This window comes from Triturus cristatus, chromosome 8, assembly GCF_964204655.1.
Source record: "Triturus cristatus chromosome 8, aTriCri1.1, whole genome shotgun sequence".
NCBI lineage: Eukaryota > Metazoa > Chordata > Amphibia > Caudata > Salamandridae > Triturus > Triturus cristatus.
This window is the reverse complement of record NC_140591.1, coordinates 1165809557-1165831811: the sequence shown is the minus strand read 5'-3', so window position 1 is coordinate 1165831811 and position 22255 is coordinate 1165809557.

The window sequence follows — 22255 nt, the reverse complement described above, 5'->3', positions numbered from 1 at the left end:
TCGATTGACAGACTGAGTAGCTCAGGATACCAGTACCTTCGTGCCCAATCCGGAGCCACCAAGATGACTTGGGCCCGGTCGCGCCTGATCTTCTTCAGCACTCTGGGCAGAAATGGTATAGGCGGAAAGGCGTACAACAGACCGCAACTCCACTCGCAACGAAAGGCGTCCCCGAGCGAGTGCTGCCTTGGAAACTCCAATGCGCAGAACTGCTGACAATGCGCGTTCTCTTCGGTGGTGAATAGATCTAACCAAGGCTCTCCCCACTGCCGAAAGAGGCCTTGTGCCACGTCCGAGTTTAGACGCCATTCATGATCCATCATGCACCGGCAGCTGAGTTTGTCTGCTCTGGCGTTCAGAGAGCCCGCCAGATGTTGAACCACCAGGGTGATACCTTGATGTTCCAGCCATGTCCAGAGGCGCAAAGCCTCCTGACAAAGGGTCCTCGACCCCACCCCGTCCTGTTTGTTGCAATACCACATGGCGGTGGTGTTGTCCGTGAACACCTGCACTACACTTCCCCGGACAACGGGAAGGAATGCCTTCAGTGCAAGTCGGATCGCTCTCAGCTCCAAAAGGTTGATATGGAGCCGAGACTCCGCCGGAGACCCGAGTCCTCTGATCTCCGCCTCCCCCATGTGGCCCCCCGTCCCAGGAGGGACGCATCCGTCACTACTACGTGCTCCGGTTGGGGTAGGGAGAGGGATCTGCCGCTGATCCAATCGCGGTCTGTGAGCCACCACTGCAACTGCTTTACAGTGCCCTCCAAGATCAAGACATGGTCGGACAGGTTGCCTTGATGCTTGGCCCACTGAAACTTCAGTTCCCACTTCAGAGCCCGCATTCGCCACCTGGCGTGATGCACTAACAGGATGCAGGAGGCCATCAGACACAGAAGCCGCAGCACCAACCTGGCCGAAACCCGGGATAGAGGCTGAAAGATGGGAATCGGAAGCCTGAATATCCCGGACCCACTGTTCCGGAGGATAAGCCCGGAACTGCGCTGAGTCCAGAACCGCTCCGATGAAGAGGAGCTTCTGGGAGGGACTCAGATGCGACTTCGGCACATTGATGTAGAACCCCAGCCAATGCAGGAGGTCGGCCATAGTCTGGAGGTGGGAGACGACTAGCTGGGGCGAGCCCGCCTTCAACAACCAGTCGTCGAGATAGGGGAAGACTGGAACCCCTGATCTGCGCAGATGAGCTGCGACCACCGCCATCACTTTCGTGAACACCCGAGGGGCACTGGTGAGTCCGAAGGGGAGCACGGTAAACTGAAAATGCTCCTGACCCACCGTGAACCCCAGGTAACGCCATTGGGCCGGCAAGACGAGGATGTGAAAATAAGCGTCCTGCAAGTCCAACGCTACCATCCAGTCTCCTGAGTCCAGGGCAGCCAGAACCTGAGCTAAGGTGAGCATCTTGAACCTCTCCTTCCGGAGGAAGGCGTTGACGCTCCTGAGGTCCAAGATAGGGCGTAGGCCCCCTTTGCCCATCTTGGGAACCAGAAAGTAGTGGGAATAACAACCACGGCCTACTTCTGGACCAGGAACACGCTCGACGGCCCTTTTGGCCAAGAGGGCCGTAACTTCCTCCCGTAGAAGATTCAAGTGATCCCCCGACTTGCGGATTCACTGCGGTGGCATGGCAGGAGGGGTCGTCTCGAAGGGGAGGGAGTAGCCCCTTCGGACGATTTGCAGCACCCACCTGTCCGAAGTGATGGAACGCCAGTGGAGCAGGTGATGGCAAACTCTGCCTCCCACTGGCGTGGAATGGGCCTGAAAGCACGGACTAGGAAGGCTTTGAGGCGGATGCTGCTGGGGTGGATGTGGATAGACCGGCACGTTGTCCCCATGTACCGCCTCGGCAGAATCCACATCCACGACCGTGTGGAGGATGGTTCTGCGGCCTGTGTCTAGGTGGACGTGAGGGGGTGCCCCTTCCTTGGCCACGAAAGGGGCGAAAAGCGGAAGTTTGTGGGCGCGGGCCGAGAGACCCAAGGACTTGGCCGTAGCCCTGGAGTCCTTAAAGCGCTCCAGCGCACTGTCCGCTATGTCGCCAAAGAGGCGATCGCTATCAAAGGGCATATCCATGAGGGTGCTCTGGACATCTCCGGAAAAAGACGTGGACCGCAACCAGGCATGACGACGAAGCGCCACCGTGGACAACATTGCCCTGCCAAGCAAGTCTGTTGTGTCCAAACCACATCGGATGGCATACCGCGCTGCGTCCTGCCCGTCGGCAAGAGCCTCCGGACACAGGGGCAGCACGTCCTCCACCGTATCCCACAGAGAGTGGGAGTAACGGTCCAAGAGACAAGCGGTGTTAATAGACCGCAGCCCTAAACTAAGGGAGGAGAACAGCTTTTTGCCAAACTGCTCCAGCCTCTTGGATTCCCGATCCGGGGGAGCGGACGGGAAGGAGGTCTGGGAAGTAGAAGCCTGGATAACCAGGCTCTCAGGGGTGGGGTGTTGGGACAGAAAACTGGGGTTGCCCAGAGCAGGGCGGGGGCGTCGGGCCACGTTCCGATCCACAGAAGGTACTGTGGAGGGCTTGGACCAGGTGCCCTTGAGAACATCAGTGCCTCGCTAAACGGCAGCAGAGGCTCCGAGGAGCTTGCTGATGGTTGGAGAACTTCAGTGAGGAGGTTCGTCCTCACGGCCACAGTAGGGAGCTCCAGCCCGAGGGCTTTGGCCGCATTACGCAACGCCATCAAAAAGGTAGCACCTTCCTCCGAAGCCACGGTCGGAGGAGAGATGAAGCCAGTGTCAGGGGAGGTATCAAGTCCACTGGCATCCCCCAGCTCATCTGCCCAGTCCAGTGATAACTGGCCCTGGTGGGTCCTCAGACCCCTCCCAGTCGTCACCATCATCCGTTTCCTGATAAACAGGGGAAATAACCGGAGCCGGACGGAAGATGAAATGGTCATCCATCGGCGTCGGATGCGGCGCTGGACGGCGCCGCACCGGCGCTGGGCCCTGACCTGGGCTGAACCGAGGAACGGCGTCATCCAGAGACGGCGCCGGGGGTGGAACCGGTGTTGACCCACGGCGGAGGAGGCGTCGTGAGGTCGACCGGCATCGACTGAGATCCAGGCCTCGATCCCACGGGGACCTGCGGCATCGGGACCAAAGTCGACGACGGTGCCGGGGCCGGAGCCGCCGGCTCGCTACGCCGCCCAGTTGAGCCCGCGGGGCCCGAAGGCGCGCCGGCAGGCATCGACGGCAGAGCCAGGCCCCTCATGGCCGAGAGGAAGTCACTGATCTCCGCGGGAGTCACGTCAGTCCCAGGGACCGGTGGGTATGGGAGCGGACGCGGCTCCTGCGGAGCCACGGGGGTGGTACCACCCGGACCCTCGACCGAGTCACGCGACCGGCGAGGGGAGTCCAAAGAGCGATGTCGTCTCTTGGACTTCTTACCATGCTTCGACTTACCCGAAGAGTTGGAACCCGACGAGCGGTGATGGTGGCTGCTGGCTCCGCGACCGGTCCTTCGACCTCCTCCTGGACCGGGACCATGAACGGCGCGGAGCCGAGTGCCGGAGTTCGAGAAGCTTGCGGGACCGCTCCCGCCTAGCCTTCGAGGTCAAGGCCTGGCAGTTGAGGCACGACTCGGAATCGTGGTCGGCCCGAGGCAGTAAAGGCACCGGCGATGGTGGGTCGTTACCAACATCAGTTGGTGACAGGAGTCACAGGCTTTAAAACCAGGCATCCTACCGGCACCAGTTCGAGTCGACGAGTAGACAAAAGAGTCCAAAACGTTTTAGTCAAAAAGTGACTAAAGGGGTAAGCTCTTCCCGGATCGGCGCTGTCTGGCGCGGAATAAAGAAGAACTGACGTCAGCGCGTGAGGGCGGCGTCTAAGTACTCCGACGACTTCATTCCGGCACATGACGCCGACGACGGACGCGGAGCCGCAGACGACGCCTAGCGACGCGCAAGGGGTATTGCTGACGAAAGATCTTTCCGGATCCAGCCTGACGCCTGGGGATATTCTAAGGTGAGGAATCTAACTAACGTGTTTCTTTCAGATATATGTTTTCTTCGACTCCACGTCAGACCACCTGGTGCACTCATGAAGTGGATAAGATCTACAGGCAACCTGACCATGTCAGGGACTGTTTATGGACAGAAGTCCGAAAGATGTTGGATCTGGGTGTGATTGAACCCTCAGTAAGCCTTTGGGCAAGTCCAGTGGTCCTTGTGCCAAAACCTCACACCAGTGGTGGAAAAAGAGAGCTGAGGTTTTGTGTGGACTACAGGGGTCTCAATGCAGTCACCAGGACTGATGCCCATCCCATCCCCATTGCAGATGAGCTAATAGACACCTTGGACTCAGCCAAGTTTCTAAGCACATTTGACCTAACAGCTGGCTACTGGAAGATCAGACTAGCTGATGATGCAAAGCCAAAGACAGTATTTTCTACCCCTAGTGGGCACTATCAATTTGTGGTAATGCCCTTTGTTTTGAAGAATACACCTGCCACTTTCCAATGGTTGGTGAATCAAGTCCTTACAGGCCTGGAAGACTTTAGTGCAGCATATCTAGATGACATTGCTGTCTTTAGCTCCACCTGGGAGGATCACCTGGTCCACCTGAGGAATGTTTTGGAGGCCCTGCAAAAAGCAGGCCTAACTATCAAGGCTACTAAGTGCCAGATGGGGCAGAGTCAGTTTGTGTACCTGGGCCACCTTGCAGGTGGAGGCCAGGTTCAACCATTGCAGAGCAAAATCCAGAAAATAATGGAATGGGTTGCTCAAACTACCCAGACTCAGGTGAGAGCTTCTTAGGTCTGACTGGGTAGTATAGGAGATTTGTCAAAGGGTATGGATCAATAGTGACACCCTTGAATCACAACTTCTAAAAAGATGCCCTAAAAGTGTCAGTGGACAGCTAGCTGTCAAAAGGCATTTGATGACCTGAAGCGGGCCATGTGCACTGCTCCCATTCTGCAGAGTCCGGACTACTCCAAGAAGTTCATTGTCCAAACAGATGCATCTGAATTGGGGGTAGGGGCTGTACTTTCACAATAGAATGATGAAGGTCAGGATCAGCCAGTAGCTTTCATAAGCAGAAGGCTGACCCCTAGAGAGAAACGTTGGTCAGCCATTGAGAGGGAGGCCTTTGCTGTGGTTTGGGCTCTGAAGATGTTGAGGCCATACTTGTTTGGTACTCACTTCCTTGTCCAGACAGACCATAAGCCCCTCTTATGGCTAAAAAAAATGAAGGGTGAAAAGAACAAGTTACTTACCTTCGGTAACACTTTTTCTGGTGGATACCGTATCTGCCAGTGGATTCCTCACCTTGTGAATATCCCCTGCGCCAGCAACATTCGGAAACTTTTGTAGCACTCCACGCCGATGAGGTCGAAGACGACATCACAGAGACACGGCTCCGCTCGCGACTCCGCTGACGTCACCGGATCCATAAGAAGACCTAGTCGGCGTGATGACGTCAATTCCGCCCTTTTTTCCGTGCCTTCGAGACACACGGACGGACTGACAGCAATGTATACACAGTAAACACAGTACATAATATACAAAGCAACACACACAGTGTGTAGATAACATGGGAAGGCAAAAGAAACAACACATTGCATTTGACAGTAACAAATAACATTTTTGAAGCCTCACCATCAGAAATATAGGTACACAAGGGTGGACAACGGGGAGGCGGGTGGGTCAGTGAGGAATCCACAAGCAGATACTGTATCCACCAGAAAAAGCGTTACCGAAGGTAAGTAACCTGTTCTTCTGATGGATACATCTGCCAGTGGATTCTTCACCTTGTGAAAAGAGTCCCACAGCAGTCCCACTCCCGGAGGAGGGTGTCCACCCTTCGATACCAGAAAGTCCTGAAGGACGGAACAAGCAAAGTGTCCGTCCCTCCACACCTCGGAATCCAAGCAGTAATGCTTCGCCAAAGTGTGGAGGGAGGCCCAAGTTGCCGCCTTACAAATGTCCTCCACAGGAACACCTCTAGACAAAGCAGACGTGGAAGACTTTGCCCTAGTAGAATGAGCCCTTAAACCCTCTGGAGGATCCTTACCAGTCAAAGAGTAACATATCTTGATGCACAAGACAATCCATCTAGAAAGGGTACGCTTGTGTACCGCTCTGCCTTTCCTGCAGCCAACAAAACCCACGAAGAGCTGGTCGTTCACTCGAAAGTCCTTAGTCCTATCGAGGTAGAAGCTCACCGCCCTCTTAGGGTCCAAGCGGAGAAGCCGCTCCTCCTCCTTGGAAAGGTGAGGGGGAGGATAAAAGGTAGGAAGGGTAATGGATTGCCCCAGATGGAAAGGAGTTACCACCTTAGGCAGAAAGGCAGCCCTGGTCCTTATTACCATTCTTTCAGCATGAATGGTCAAGAACGGGGGTTTTGAACTCAGAGCTTGAAGCTCACTTACCCTCCTTGCCGAGGTAATCGCAATGAGAAAAAAGTTTTGAAAGACAACAGGGCTCGAAGGGAGAACCCATCAAGTAAGTTAAGACGAGATTTAAGTCCCATTGAGGTACAATAAAAGGAGTAGGAGGAAACTTGTTTGAAAGACCCTTAAGAAATCGTAAAACAATAGGTGATTTCAACAAAGACGGCTGATCCGGCAAGCAAAGGAAAGCCGACAAGGCAGATAGATATCCCTTCAGAGTGGCTACAGCAAAACCTTGCTGAGCAAGGGAAAGAGCAAACTGAAGAATGTTAGATAAACGAGCCCTCAGAGGGTCAATAGATTTCTCTCCGCACCAAAGAACAAATTTAGACCACCTATAGGAATAGATAGATTGGTGGAATGACGTCTGGCAGACAAAATCACTTCTACCACATCTGGCGAGAGAGAAAAAGAATTCAGGTTGCCCCGTTCAATCTCCAGGCATGAAGGTGTAAGCTTTGGAGGTGGGGGTGTAGAACCTGCCCCTTCGACTGCAAGAGGAGGTCTGCCCTGAGAGGGAGACGGAGCGGAGGGTACGAGGAGAGGTGGAGAAGATCTGTATATCACACCCTTCTTGGCCAATCCGGAGCGATCAAAATGACTTGGGCCCGGTCTTGGCGAATCTTCCTCAGAACCCGAGGAATCAAGGGTATGGGAGGAAACGCGTAAAGGAGTTGCAAGCTCCAACTCAACTGAAATGCGTCCCCCAAAGCTCCCTGCATCGGATACTGGAGACTGCAGAATGACGGGCAGTGAGCGTTCTCGTGAGTGGCAAACAGGTCCACCCAAGGAGTTCCCCACGTCCGAAAGACGTGACGAACTACCTCCGGATGGAGCCTCCACTCGTGGTCGGCAGAGAGCTGCCGACTGAGACTGTCTGCACGCACGTTCAGAACCCCGGCCAGATGATTTGCCATCAGGTAAATCTGATGGTCCTGAGCCCAGGACCAGAGACGCAGAGTCCCTCTGCAGAGGCAATGCGACCCCACTCCTCCCTGCTTGTTGACATACCACATTGCGGTAGTGTTGTCCGTCTGCACTTGAATCGACTGACCGCAAAGGGAAGGGAGGAAGGGCTTGAGTGCCAAACGTATCGGCCGCAATTCCAGAAGGTTGATGTGAAGCAACCTCTCCTCTGGAGACCAAAGACCCTTGATCTCCAGATCCCACAGATGTGCACCCCACCTTAAAGTGGATGCATCCGTTATCACTGTGGCCACCGATGGAGGTAGATGGAAGGGCTTTCCTTGAGATAGATTGCCCTCCATGCTCCACCAAGACAGATCCGCCACAGCATCTCTGGAGATCCTCACAGACTCCCTGAGATCTCCCTTGTGCTGATACCACTGCCTGCGGAGGCACCACTGGAGCGCCCTCATGTGCCAGCGTGCATGGTTTACCAACAGAATGCAGGAAGCAAACAGACCGAGCAGACGAAGGACCTTCAGGACTGGAACGACCGCACAGGTGTAAAACAAGGGAATCATTTCCTGTATGTCGAGAATCCTTTGAGGAGGAGAGAATGCCTGACACACAGTAGTGTCCAGTACCGCCCCTATGAACAGGTTGTGCTGAGAGGGCACCAGGTGAGATTTGGGCACGTTTATCGAGAAACCCAATTTGTACAACAGCTGGGTTGTAACCTGCAGATGATGAAGCACCTTCTCTGGCTACTTCGCTTTCATCAGCCAGTCATCCAGATAGGGGAAAACTGGAATCCCCGACCTTCTGAGATGGGCTGCCACCACTGCCATCACCTTGGTGAAGACTGGAGGTGCAGTAGTAAGACCAAACGAAAGGACCGCAAACTGATAATGTTGCGACCCTACCGTAAAAAGGAGATACTTCCTGTGTGACTTCAAGATGGGGATGTGAAAATACACATCCTGCAAGTCGATCGACACCATCCAGTCCCCCTGTTGCAGCGTTCGAAGAACCTGCGCAAGGGTGAGCATCTTGAACTTCTCTTGCTTCAGAAAACGATTCAAGATCCTGAGGTCCAGGATTGGACGCAGCCTGCCATCCTTCTTTGGAATCAGGAAATACCGGGAGTAGCATCCCTACCCCTTTCCTGCTCTGGAACCACCTCTATCGCACCTTTCTTTAACAACATTAGGACCTCCTCCTGGAGGAGAAGAAGATGGTCCTCCGAGCAAACACCTTGGCAAGAAGGGTAATTTGGAGGAAATTCCCGAAAGGGAAGGGCGTACCCATTTTCTACAAGATCTAGAACCCAGAGGTCTGTAGTAACCGATTCCCAATCTTGTAGAAAATGGGTAAGCCAGCCCCCGCAGGACCAGCATGATCCAGAATTGTGGATCTAGGGCTGCTTTGTAGTGGTGGGAGGGACGGAGGAAGAGGAAGAGGAGGAGGAGAGCTGCCGACCTCGAGCACGACCACTGATTCTGCCCCTGTAGCTCTTATACAGGGTGTTCTGTTGCTGTTGCTGCTGCTGCTGCTGCTGCTGCTGGGGCTGCCTGTAAGTACGAAAGGAAGATCTTCCAAAGCCCCTGTACCTCCTGAACGAACCCCTAGGCTGAGTTTGCAGACCCAGAGATTTGGCCGTGGTTTTGCTCTCTTTAAATCTTTCCAGTGCAGCTTTCTTACCAAAAAGACCAGAGCCGTCAAAAGGTAAGTCCAGCAGCGTTGGCTGCACATCAGGGGAGAACTCGGATGACTTGAGCCACGCACTCCTCCTTGTGGCAACAGAAGAGCCCATAATCCTTGCGACAGAATCAGCGGTATTCAGGCCGCTCTGGATTACCTGACGTGCAGCCGCCTGGGTGTCCGAAAGTACCTCATTAAAACTCAGTCTATCTTCCTTTGATAGTTTTGGGGCCAGTTGTTTAGCTGAATCCATAAGAGCATGGATATATCGGCCCAAAAGAGAGGTGGCATTCATCGATTTTAACGCCATACTGGCAGAAGAGAAGACCTTCTTGTCTGACTGGTCTAATTTCTTTGCATCCCTGTCACTAGGTACTTGGGGAAAAGCACCTGAAGATCTTTTGGAACAGGCAGCCTGAACCACCAGACTCTCCGGAGAAGGATGGGAGGTCAGAAAGTCTGGGTCCCCTGGAGCCGCCCTATATCTCCTTGCAACAACCTTAGAGACCGCAGGAGCAGAGAAGGGCTTACGCCATACTTCCATTACAGGTTCAATAATGGTTTCATTAAAAGGAAGCAAGGGCTCCGATACAGAGGAAGGAGAATGTAAAACCTCTGTGAGGATGTTCGGTTTGAACTCTGCGAATGGTAACTGCAGATCCAGAAGCTCAGCCGCCTTCTTAATAACTGAGTGGTAGGGAGCCACATCTTTTGAAGGAGCATCAGCAGGAGGAGTAATCTCCCATTCAGGTGATAAGTCCAGGCCAATAGCCTCCTTTAACTCCTCAAAGAGATCGTCTGATTCCATGAGCTTACCTTCTTCCACTTCTTCCATCTGATACCTCTGTTCCTCCAGTACCCTTTGAGCCTCCCTCCTAGATCTAATTCTCACAACAGGAGTCGGCAGGCGCCGTAACCGAATCCGACGGCGCCGGAGCCGGCATCGAACCCGGATCCAAAGGAGCAGCCGGCATCGAACGAGGCCGAGCCAGCGCCGGTGAAGATGGGAGAGGCGTTGATGTCCTCGGTGCCGGTAAATGCCAAGACGGCGTCGCCGGGAAAAATGGCATAAAGGGAGCTTGAGAGTAAGCTTGAGGAACATCCAAGCTGAAGGCCATAGGACCCATGGGACCCGAAGGCGCACCAGAGAGGTACATGGCTCTGGAAAAGACCCCATACATAGCATTTAGATAATGCGAGGAATCTTGACCTGGGCCTGGAAACGAAGGATATGGCTCAGGCTGAGGCATCACCGGACTCGGGCCGATCGGTGCCGACGGTGGAACCAGCGGAGTCGAGGACTCATCCGGAGCTGGAAGATCATCAACTGGAACCGGAGATGGAGCCGGCGTCGGAGATGGAGCCGGGGCCGGTGCCGGATAATGTTCCGGTGAAGCAGCAGGCGATGTCAGGCCAACAGGAGAATCAGGAACAGAGACAGGAGAAGGAGATACAAAGTCCTTACGACGCCGAGAAGGAGAGGTCGATCTCGGAGCCGCATCCCTGTTATGTTTCTTGGACTTGGAGGCATGCCCCGACGTCGACTTTGACGCCGACCTCGACCTCGATATTGATCTTCTCCGACCTCTTTTCTCCTTTTTCATCCTGGCGATGAATAACTTGGCCTCCCTTTCCTTGAGAGCCTTTGAGCTCATCTTGCGACAGCATGAACATCCTTCGACATCATGATCTGATGAAAGGCACCATACACAGTCCTCATGCGGATCCGTAATCGACATGTGCTTACCGCACTCCCTGCAAGGCTTAAACCCGGACTTCTTAGTCAACATCTTTAGCTGCAGACAAGAAGAAAGAAAGAGATACCAGCAGAAAAACAAAGTATCCAGCCAAAGCTACAGAGAGAGTCCCGAAAACCGTTAGCGTCGACGGCGCGGAAAAAAGGGAACTGACGTCATCACGCCGACGAGGTCTTCTTATGGATCCGGTGATGTCAGCGGAGTCGCGAGTGGAGCTGTATCTCTGTGACGTCGTCTTCGACCTCATCGGCGTGGAGTGCTACAAAAGTTTCCGAATGTTGCTGGCGCAGGGGATATTCACAAGGTGAGGAATCCACTGGCAGATGTATCCATCAGAACCCCACACTGCTTAGGTGGTCCATTTCCCTACAGGGGATGGACTTTACAGTGGAACATAGACCTGGGAGTAACCATGCCAATGCAGATGGACTCTCTAAGTATTTCCACATAGAACATGAAGACTCAACTGGTCAAGGTTAGTTTAATGTCCCTGCGTTTGGGTGTGTGTGTGTGTAGGAGAGTAGGATCTGCTTCACATGGGTACCCCCACTTTTTGCTGGTGTTTCACTGTTTTTCGAACTTAGTCTGGCTGTGGCCCTGCTAATCAGGACCACAGCCTAGCTGCTTCCTCTCTAAAATGGTTTCCATGTACATTAGGTACATATCTAATTGGATACTGGAGTGCCTTATAAGCCCCTAGTATATGGTATACTATGTACCTAGGGCATAGGTACCTCAGAGGCCTACCAGGGACTGAAGCATGTATTATGCCACCCCTGGGAAGCACTCTAAAATGGCACCAAAGGTCTGCTACTGCAGCCTGGGTAAGGGTGTGCTTGCACCCCTTTCAGTGGTATAGGCTACCTATATCCACCTATATATACAGACACATATAAACCTATAAGCCACTCCTATGGCAGGCCTTGACAATCCTAAAGGCAGAGTGTGTGGTTTTGTGTGAGAGGGTGCCCAAGCATGATCTGAGCCCCTCTGCAGTTTTCGGAAATACTTCCTTATGGCTGTTCTGTGATACAGCCATACCAGATACTCTTAAGTGCATTATAACCTCGCGGTAAATGCTAACTTTGGAATGGCTGCATCAAAACATGTCGTGTTTGGTGTCAAACGCTTTGGAATACTACCCCTCTGCCAGTTCTGGCAGCGGGGGTAGCATTCCACCCTTCTAGAGGGAGAGACATGTTCACACTGGTCTAACCGGTAGGACTTTCCTGAGCCCTGGCATCACAAAATGGGTGCCTCTGCCACAGACACGGGTCTGCCCTCCTGCTGCTGACCGAAACTCCGGCAGGGGAGGCCTGGACAATAGGTTTCCTGTCGAAGGGAGGTGTAATCACTTCCCCAGACAGGCAGATGTGTATTGGGGCTGGGCGGGAGCACTCTCTGGTGCTTTGAAGTCCTGCACTGGGGGCACACTTGGTGTCCCTGTGCATAGTCCAGTTCAAACCGGTAGCAGGGGCTACCTGCCCCTGCTCTGGCACGAAACTGGACAAAGGAAATGGGTGTAACCACCCTTCTTTCCAAACCCTCCCATAGGTGGGTCCCTAGAGTATGTCCAACCCCCAAACTTAGTATAAGTATGGGAACCCAGTCCTTGCGACTTTAGATTACCCTGGACGAAACTCTGCAACATAAATCCTGGACCTTTGACTTTCTATCCTGACTAGAAGACTGAAGAAATCTCCCTTGGGGTCAAGGAGTGACTTCCCTGCTTGGCAGGCACGAAAGAAGCAACTGACTGGTCTGCATCGCTGAAGCTCCTGCCGGACGCCGAAGTCTTTGCATCACCAGAGGTGGATTTCCAGACTTTCCCGAGGCTACCCTGAGTCCACAGCAAAGATGAGGTCCGTGGCTATCGTGTGTGACATGGAACCATGACCCCTGGACACGTGAACTTTTGCAGCAACACTATCTTCCTGGTCTTCCTCGAAGTTGTGCTTTGGGCTCCGAGTAGCCCGAGCCTTGAGCACCTCCTGCACCGAAGATTGCTGGCCTCCACTCCACGAGTGACCCGTGGGCCAGTTTCAAGTGCGACCACTCGAGGCTCCTTCACGATCCTTAGCCCGTTGGCTAGTAGGTCCCCACGAAGGCAACTCCTCTTCTAAGTGGGCTTTCCTGGTTGCTATCAACGTGCCCTGAATTACCCTCACTGGGTGAGTCCCTCAGACCTTGCTGGTCTGCACCGCAGTCCTTTCTCTGAATTCCTGTGACTTGCTGTTGCCAAGGCTTTTTAGGTCCAATCTGGTCGCCGACACCGCAGCACTCGACAGACTTCATGGGACAGCTCGAATCCGGCTCGTGGACTACGTCGACGCCTCCTGGACTTCGTGGCTGAAGAGTCAAGACACCAGTCAACTCACCTGAAGCACCCAACATCTGTGGGCATTAGTCCATCCTGCCCTCGGTAACTGGCTTGTGACCCAGACTCTGTCCCCTCAGGTTCCTTCTATCCCTGATCCAGGCTTGGATCTCTTCGGACACTTCTCTTCACGGCAGCAGCAGTTCTTTGCAGGCTTCAATTGCAATCTACGACACGACCCAACACCAAAAGACACCCAGGCACCCGGCTTCCCTGGGTGAGGTAACTTGAGTACTCCGGTGCTCCCGTGGGTACTAGCCCTAGAACTTCTTAAGTCCAAAAGGGTTTGGTCCTGACTCGATTCTAAGTGTCCCTAATCTTTAAATTTCCAACCGCGACATTGCCCATTGAAGCTAACGGGAACCCGCGGTTGTGTTTACACACTGCATACAGTCCCCGTGGGTCCCCTGTGTCATTACCTTGGGTGGTTCCTTGGGGTCCCAGCGATTCTACAGGATCTAGGCCTTGTGTCTATTCCAGTTGTGGTTCTTATACCACTTTTTTGGTATATGGTTTGGTACGCCCCTTTGGCCCAAACGTGTATTTGTGCTATTACTGTTGATTGCTAACTTGTAAATTAAGTACTTCGAACTCCAGTCTCATAAAAAAACTAGAGGGGTGTGGTTTTATCCCAAATACATATATACCTGGTGTGGTTGTCCTTTCATTTGATCATTCAAGAGATTATAGACTGGTAAAAACAAGCTGCTTTACATTCCTTCAAGACTTAGCCTGAAGGCTGCTCTCCATAGCTACCAGTAGGATAGCTTTCAATAAATGTTGTCTTTAACCAATTCACCATAAGGGGTTGTTTGGACTGATACTAGGTGCCCACTAGAACTAGTGGACAGCATATATCAGGCCACCTTCACACACTCGCAATGTCCAATTTAGGGGAGAAAGCACAGAGACTGGGGTCCTGGTTAGCAGGATCCCAGACAGACTAGTCAGAAACAGCATTATACCAGACAAAAAGTGGGCGTAACCATAAAAGCAGATCCTACTTTCCTACAGATGGGAACACCAGTTGCTAATTAGGAAGGTACGAAAGTACTTACCACAGTCAAATTTAGGGTGAGAGCACAGTGACTGGGGTCCTGATTAGCAGGATCTGTCGTACTTTAATATTCGGGACCGCGTAGGGGACAGGGCCCTACCCCTGTCTATCTTGGTATTAGCGAACCGCAAATGGTAAATGCGGCATGTACGAGTGCTTTATATATCGTTCTAGCTATGAATGCACTGTGTACACGTTATTCTGCTTCAACTACGCGGGTTCCATTTTGGAAGCAGTGGCCATCTTGTCATTGCCCTCACATAGGCTATAATGGAGTAAATACGGGCCTCTCAGTACATGGGCTTTCCCTCTGACTTCTCTGTGACCTGGGCAGCTGGCTCTGCTGCCCCGGGTCAAACCGGTCTCACGAGCTCCCCTTCCTCCGTCCACCTGTGATTAGCATCAGGGCTTGACCCGTCATAAAACCCTTTCATCCTACACAATCCCCCGGCTAATCTCTTCCACACCTGCTTGCCCTGCTTTATGACTTGTTTCCCAAAACAGGAGATGCCCATGTTTATTGGGGGGTCTATTGACATACGATGTGGGATCTGAACCTTACTGTGTAAATCATTGTGGGCTGGCCGAACTGGAATGTGGGATGGTCATCATGACTCTGCTTTTTCGTTTGTAATGTATACCTTTATATGGCCATATCGTAAACCAAGGAATGTGTGCCTGGAGCATGATATTTTGTATTTAAGATGAAGTCCGTTCCTATGATTTTCAGCAGTCTCCTGAGAACATACACGCTGTTGTACTTCTAGGATACCTGTCATTGGTCTGCAGCCAATAAACGAATCTTTGACTTCACCCAGAAGACTCTGTGTTTCTGTAGGTCCGGAACAGGGTGAACCCAGAAGTCATAGGGTGTGTGCCCCTGCACCGCTGGGTCTAAAATACCCAGCACTTCAGTTTGGCGCCCAACTCGGGACGATTTCAGCGGTACCAGTCCAAGCCAGAGGTTCGTGAGGAGCTTCGTGTGGAAATTCTGGAGGAAGGCCGCCACTTCATCGACCCCTGCATGTCGACGTGGTCCAAAAGTCTTTTCTGCGAGGTTCTCCGCGTCCCGACGGCTACGAAGGACTGCTGCCCTGATTAATCGACCTGTTTTGGACCCTTGACGAGTTTTGAGAGAGCGAAACAATCGAGAGAGTCTTCTGGTGACGCCATCGATCAGCAATATTCAGTTAAGTATAAGTGGAGCGTCTCCTATCTGTTTTTGGTATCCTTCGGGATCGTTTGATTTGGTAATTTGGTACTTTGGAGTTTGCAAACGCCAAAACCAGAGGACTCGTGTATTCACGAGAATATCGTAATCGATAATCCTTTGACGTTTGGATCTAGACTAGTGAGCAAAGATGCCTGGTTCTGGACTATTTGGTAGATTACTCTGTTTGGGTTGTGGAAAAGATTTCCAGCTAGAGGAATCATGTCCGGTTCCTCCGGTTGGAACTCCAACTTATGAGCTCTATGTAAAACATGGCGTAGGCCCCATTGCATATAACGAAGTGTGGATCCACTACACCAGGAAAGATGGTGTTTTAAAATGGCCCCAAAATGGTAGTTTTGATACCGATATTTTAGATAATTTGGAAATTAAATTGTTTAAGAAGAAAGCCCGGCCGGCGATGTTTGACTCTTTCCGCTTATGGCGAAAGGAAGCCAAACAAAAGGAAATTAAGCTAGCGAAAAAGAATAAGAGAGAGAGAGGTATGTCAGTAATGCAAGCAGCTGTACAATTTAAAGACAATGAAGAGGAGCAAATGAATGAGCAATTGCACAGGCAGCATAAGTTAGGGATTGACAAATGTTACCCAGCTTTACCACATTCTAAACAGAATGAGTCCGAAGAAAAGGAGAAAGATCCCTTGATGTCACATTTGTTGAGTTCGCCACCCCCGTATGCTCAAACTGCCACGGCGCCTCCCCAGCTTGTAAATATGCCGCCTGCAGTGCATATACTGCAAGCCTTGCCGCTACCGCCAGCTGCTTTGCAGCCGGTTCCTATCCCTGTAGCGCAGCCCTCTCAAGCACCGCCAGTTGTGCTTCCAACTGCCCCCGCACTTCCTGCGACTTTGCCTAATACAGCAACTGCCTCCCCTAACACTCTTCCTTCCACTACTCCAGTACCTGTCTCTACATCCTCTTTTCTTCCCTCTGTTTTTCCCCCTGTTCTCGCCTCAGCTTCTCCTTCAGCGCGACAGCGCTTAGCTAATGTGGTTACTACATTAATGTCTCCTCTCTTTGAGTCATCTGGTGCGACTCCTGGTTTACAGCGTAAGCAATTGCGTAGCCAATTGCCTAACCCCGATGAGAAAAAGGTAATAGATAACATGGCGCGTAGATGGATTGTTTTTCCTTCACTGTATAATGTGGAATCAGTTGTTAACGTTTTCCATCAATGGGATGCCCCAAAACAGAGATATGTGTTTGAGAAAATGTGCGAAATTCTCTGTGAAGAATTGGAGGATAGTGGTAAAAATCCGAACCCGCAGGAGTTGTGTAGAGTGAGGTTCGATTTTGGAACTGGTACAATTGTGGACCGCGAAGTAGATAAAGCAGTTGCGGTTGTATTGTCCTTTAGGAATGATGATTGCCAACAGTCATTGTTTGAACAAGAGGTCCTTGTGGGGAAAAAGGCAAAAGCGCGACAATACCCTATGAGAGAAGTTCCCCCGGTATGGAAGGAAGCGGTTGCAGCTGCCGGTGGTAACCCCGCTGTGGCAGCGCATTTCCAGCGTGTTTGGGTGCATGTTCCATGGAAGCGCTCTGAGGTGTTAGCGCTTAAGCAATCCTTGCCTGATCCCCGTAAAAACCCAGCAGGTTATTATAAAGAGTTGTCACAGACGGCAGGGTCATGCATTATGAATCTGGCCGACATAGACATGTTGTTTGGTAATGTTGTTCCACAGCCTCTATGGGGATCAATTCGTAATGTAGATCACAATGCAGAACTAGGGGATACATGGGCTAACATTGTTGCTGCTGATGCTAGACAAACTGGTGGTGCGAAACCAGAACCTTTCCCCAATGTATTTGTCTAAAAATACAATGCCACCTGAATTGTCATCCCTTCCGGATGCCCTTTGGGCTACTGGTCCCAATGATGTGGGCCTCTTGGAGATACCGCCATATGTGGTGACTTTAAAGGCTAATGTCAGACTGCCACGTATTCCCCAGTACAAGATCTCTAATGAAGGGCAGAAAGCATTGTTGGACATTGTCAGCGACTTGATTAATAAGGGTGTGATTGAAGAGACAAGAGGCAACGTTTGCAATAGCCCGATTTTACCTGTCTTAAAACGAACGGACCCTTCACAGCCACCTGTTTACAGGTTTGTGATTGATCTTAGAGAGGTTAATAAGATTGTTGTGCCACAGTTTCCGGTTGTCCCCGATATAACCGCCTTGTTAACAATGATTCCAGCCTCTGCTGCATGGTTTTCAGTGATTGATTTAAAGAATGCTTTCTTTAGTATCCCAATTGCAGAAGAGAGCAGAGATATTTTTGGTTTTAGTCTGGGAGGCCGAAGCTTCCGCTTCAAACGCGCTCCACAGGGCTACTGTGAGAGTCCATCAATATATAGTCAAGCTTTGAAAGCGCAGCTTGATGCACTTGTTTTACCTAGTGGCGCTATCCTGATTCAGTACGTGGACGATTTACTGATCGCCGCGGATACTGAGAAGATTTGTAAAGAAGCCACATTGTCACTGTTGCGCCATTTATCCGCTTTCCATCACAAAGTGTCTCTCTCTAAGCTGCAATATTGTCGACAAGAAGTGACCTACTTAGGTCATCTCTTATCGAAGGAGGGAAGGAAACTGACCCCAGAAAGAATTCAGGCCATTGCACAGTTGAGTGTGCCAAAAACACAGAGAGAAGTGCGTGCTTTCTTGGGCATCACTTCATACTGTAGGCATTGGATCCCTAGTTTTTCTTTATTGGCAAAACCTTTGTTAGCCTTAACATGCAAAGACACACCGAATCCTATCCCATGGTCTGAAGAGTGCCAGAAAAGTTTTGTGGAATTGCGTAATGCATTATGTTCAGCACCTGTGTTGGGTACCCCCGACTACAGTAAGCCTTTTACATTGTATGTTCACGAGAAAGATGGATGTGCGTTGTCAGTGTTAACACAGCCTTTTGGCGACAGACCGCGCCCATGCGCATATTTTTCATCTACCTTGTACCCTGTAGCGAGGGCATTGCCAAGCTGTCTGAGAGCGACAGCTGCTGCAGCGATGTCTATCCGACAATCTGCTGGTTTGGTAATGGACAACACATTGATCGTTATGGTTCCACACGCTGTAGACACATTATTAAATAGGACCAAGACACAACACTTGACTAGTGCGCGGCTATCAGGTTATGAACTTACACTGTTAGCTAATCACATACACATAAAGAGATGCAATACGCTGAATCCAGCCACATTGTTGCCAATTCCAGCAGACTCAGATGAGATTGAGCAACATGACTGTCTGTTCAGAACAGAAGAAGAGACGAAAGGGAGAGTAGATCTAAAAGATACTCCCCTGACTGAGTGTGATGGCACTTTATGGGTAGATGGTTCATGTTTTAAGCTCCCTAATGGTGACACGACTGCTGCATATGCTATCACGACTTTGCACACGGTCGTGGAAACTGCACGAGTGCCACATAATTCGGCCCAAGCAGCAGAATTAATCGCCCTCACGAGAGCATGTGTGTTGTCCGAAGGAATGAGAGTGAACATATACACAGATAGCCAGTACGCCTTTGGCGTGGCTCATAATTTTGGGCGACTGTGGAAAGAGCGTGGGTTCCTGACGTCGCATGGAGCTAAAATTCAGAATGGCAAGTTGGTAAATGATCTCCTTGAGTCACTGACCCTACCGTTGCAAGTTGCGATCATGAAATGCAGTGCGCACAGGAAAGTCACAGATGATGTTGGACGTGGGAATGCGTTTGCTGATGAGACCGCGAAAGAAACAGCACAGAATGTGAAGACTAGAATGTATGTTGCAGGCCCCGCAAGATGGGTTAATGATGTGGGAATGTGTGAGAACACAATAGAGAGTGTGAAGTCGCTTCAAGCTGAAGCCACAGAGGAAGAGTTAAGCAAGTGGAGAGAAAGTATGGGTAAGTTGGATGAGAATGGTTGTTGGATTGATCTGACAGAACATAGGCGATGGTTGTTGCCTGATGCATATGTGCTTCCAGTGGTTACTATGGCACATGGAATGGCACACATCAGTACGAAAGGTATATGCAAGTTGTTGGCTCCAGTATGGCAGAATGCTGGGATTCCCAAGTGTGCAGAGAATGTGGTCAAGAATTGCATAGTATGCTTGAAGTACAACCCTGGTAGGGGAACCCCAACTCCGGCTGGTCACTTTGCACCCCCATCATGTCCATTTGAAGTTTTGCAGCTGGACTTTATTCACATGGAAAGATGCAACAACCTGAAATATGTACTGGTGGTTGTTTGTGCTTTCTCAAAATGGATAGAGGCTTATCCTCTGAAAGATAACACTGCCCTATCCACAGCCAAAGCCCTTGTGAAGGAGTTTTTCCCTAGGTTTGGGATGCCAAGAATGGTGTGGTGTGATAACGGAAGTGAGTTTGTGGGTAAAGTGATGAAGAATGTATGTGAAGGGCTAGGGATAAAGCAGAAATTCCATGCTGCAAATCACCCCCAATCAGCTGGATTAGTAGAACGCTACAATGGAGCCTTAAAGCTCAAGCTGGCCAAAATCCAGGCGAGCACCGGTCTTAAAAGGCCTGACGCTCTGCCTTTAGCACTCCTGTCCACCAGAATGACCATACACTCACGAGTGGGACTTAGCCCTTATGAGGTCGTCTTTGGCCGCCCGGCTAATGTATGGGGCGTGCCAAGACCGGCGAAATTTAGTGAGATAGAACATCCAGTACTGCTCGATTACCTGTATGATTTGACTGTTAAACTGCGTGTTTTGCACCAACAGGTACATGATACTCTTCCCCAAGCCTCTGAACCTCCTGGACACCCTATCAACCCTGGTACGTGGGTGCTAGTCCGAAATTTCCAGCGCAAGAGCAACGACGAGCCTCGCTGGATAGGCCCTCATCTTGTTCTTCTTTCGACAAGATCAGCAGTGCGAGTGAAAGGGAAGAAGCACTGGATTCATGGTACCCACTGCAAAGTAGTCCCCTTGCCTCTGCCATATGACCAGTGGGTCAAGGAGGGTATCGCCGACTCAGAGACAGACATTGTACCTCGTTCCGTACCATTCAGTGACGCACGCTTAAGAGGCACAGTTTCAGACCAAGAGAGTGACAATATTCTGCAGGAAGCTGTGCCACCATCAAATCGACTGGACACCACTGAGCCTGAACTTTTGTTTCAAGACCAAACAGCACCTGGCCGTCTCCGCTATAATTTAAGACCAAGGCCCATGGACAAATAAAGATTTCCTTACTATTTCCTCTTTTTGACATTTTTGCTCTCCCATCTAAAGGACTTTCTTGATTTTTGTTTTTCGAACCACCATCCGGGTTCTGCCGCAGGGTCGCGGTGCCAAGACTTTGGGGTACAGGCCGAAGACGCTAGGTCAACGGTTCTGGTTGGTCTAGGGCGTTTCCCTGGACTGACAGGAGTACCCCTCAGCAGAAGAAACTCATCCGCCGCGAGCGGCCCGAGTAGAGGATGGAGTTTTTTAAGATGGAGAGACCGATTGAGGAAATGAACTCTAACGCAAGGATGTGTAGAATTGTAAAAAGTAAATGTTTTGTCTTTTTGTGCCTTTTTACACTGTGTAGTATAATAATGTTTATTGTAGGATTTGTGTTCTTCTCCGCTCAAAAGCCCATTGCACCCACTGAACAGCCGATATCTCCTTCTACTGCCTCCTCTCACTCTTTTCACCCTTTGCCTGAGCACGAACAGACCAGACGATCAGAGTTCGTAAATAACTCGTTTATCCAGCTCTTGCACCAGCACCAACTGGTAATGAATACGACCAATTGCTGGGTGTGTGGGTTAATGCCCCATACCATTAACAAGGGTATTCCCTAACTGGTGCTGCCGTATAGTTACAATGGATCGTCATGGGCATTCCAAACCATGTTTCTCTATGCTCTAGATACATATTCCCCTCGCCAACCGCGTTCCATCAGACCTATCACCAATAATAAGGCTTTGATGAGAGGAGTTGCCGATATGAGTAGGGATATTGATGCATACTCATCCATTCCCAAAGAAGAGTTGAGACCTTATGTAGGATGGAACACGACGGGGTATAGTATTAGTCTGGGTGAAAGACAGCGAAAAATCTCATCTCCAATCTGGGTCGTACCCCACATGGGTCGGTTCTGCTTACAGGGTAATGGTCAGAATCCTAGAGCTCAACTGGGAAGGAGTGACTGTACTGAAACGTACACCTTCCCGTCACAGTTTTCCCCTGCGTTTTTGGCTGCTAAGGGCACATATTTCATCTGTAATGACCGAGCATATACATGGCTGCCCCCTGATTTCTCGGGCACATGTTATATTGCGAACTTGCTACCGCCGACATTTACTGCTGCCTCTGACTATCACAAGACCAGAGTTGTGAGAGGTGTGATTAGTAAGGAGGATACTGCCGGTCAGGAAGCGGGAGACTTCTTCCTGGGTTTCCTGCCGTTTTGGGGACCTATGGTCAATAGTAGGAACCTGAGACAGCTGACTCGTGTGGTTGAATCCACAGTCAATGTAACGGCTGGTGCCCTTAGTAATCTGACAGCTGAGCTCCAAGCGGATCGCCTTATGACTCTGCAGAACCGCATGGTTCTAGACGTTATTCTTGCAGACCGCGGTGGGGTATGCAAGGTCATCCAATCCAGTTGCTGCATTTTCATACCAGATAATGCTCCAACAGTGTATCAAGCCATCTCCAAGCTCCATAAAATATCTGAAGCCATACACGTGGATAAGGGAGATTGGTCACTGGTGGGGTGGTTCTGGGAATTGATATCTGGCTGGGGTTGGAAAGTTCTGATGGTCATTGGAATGATCTTAGCCATTCTTT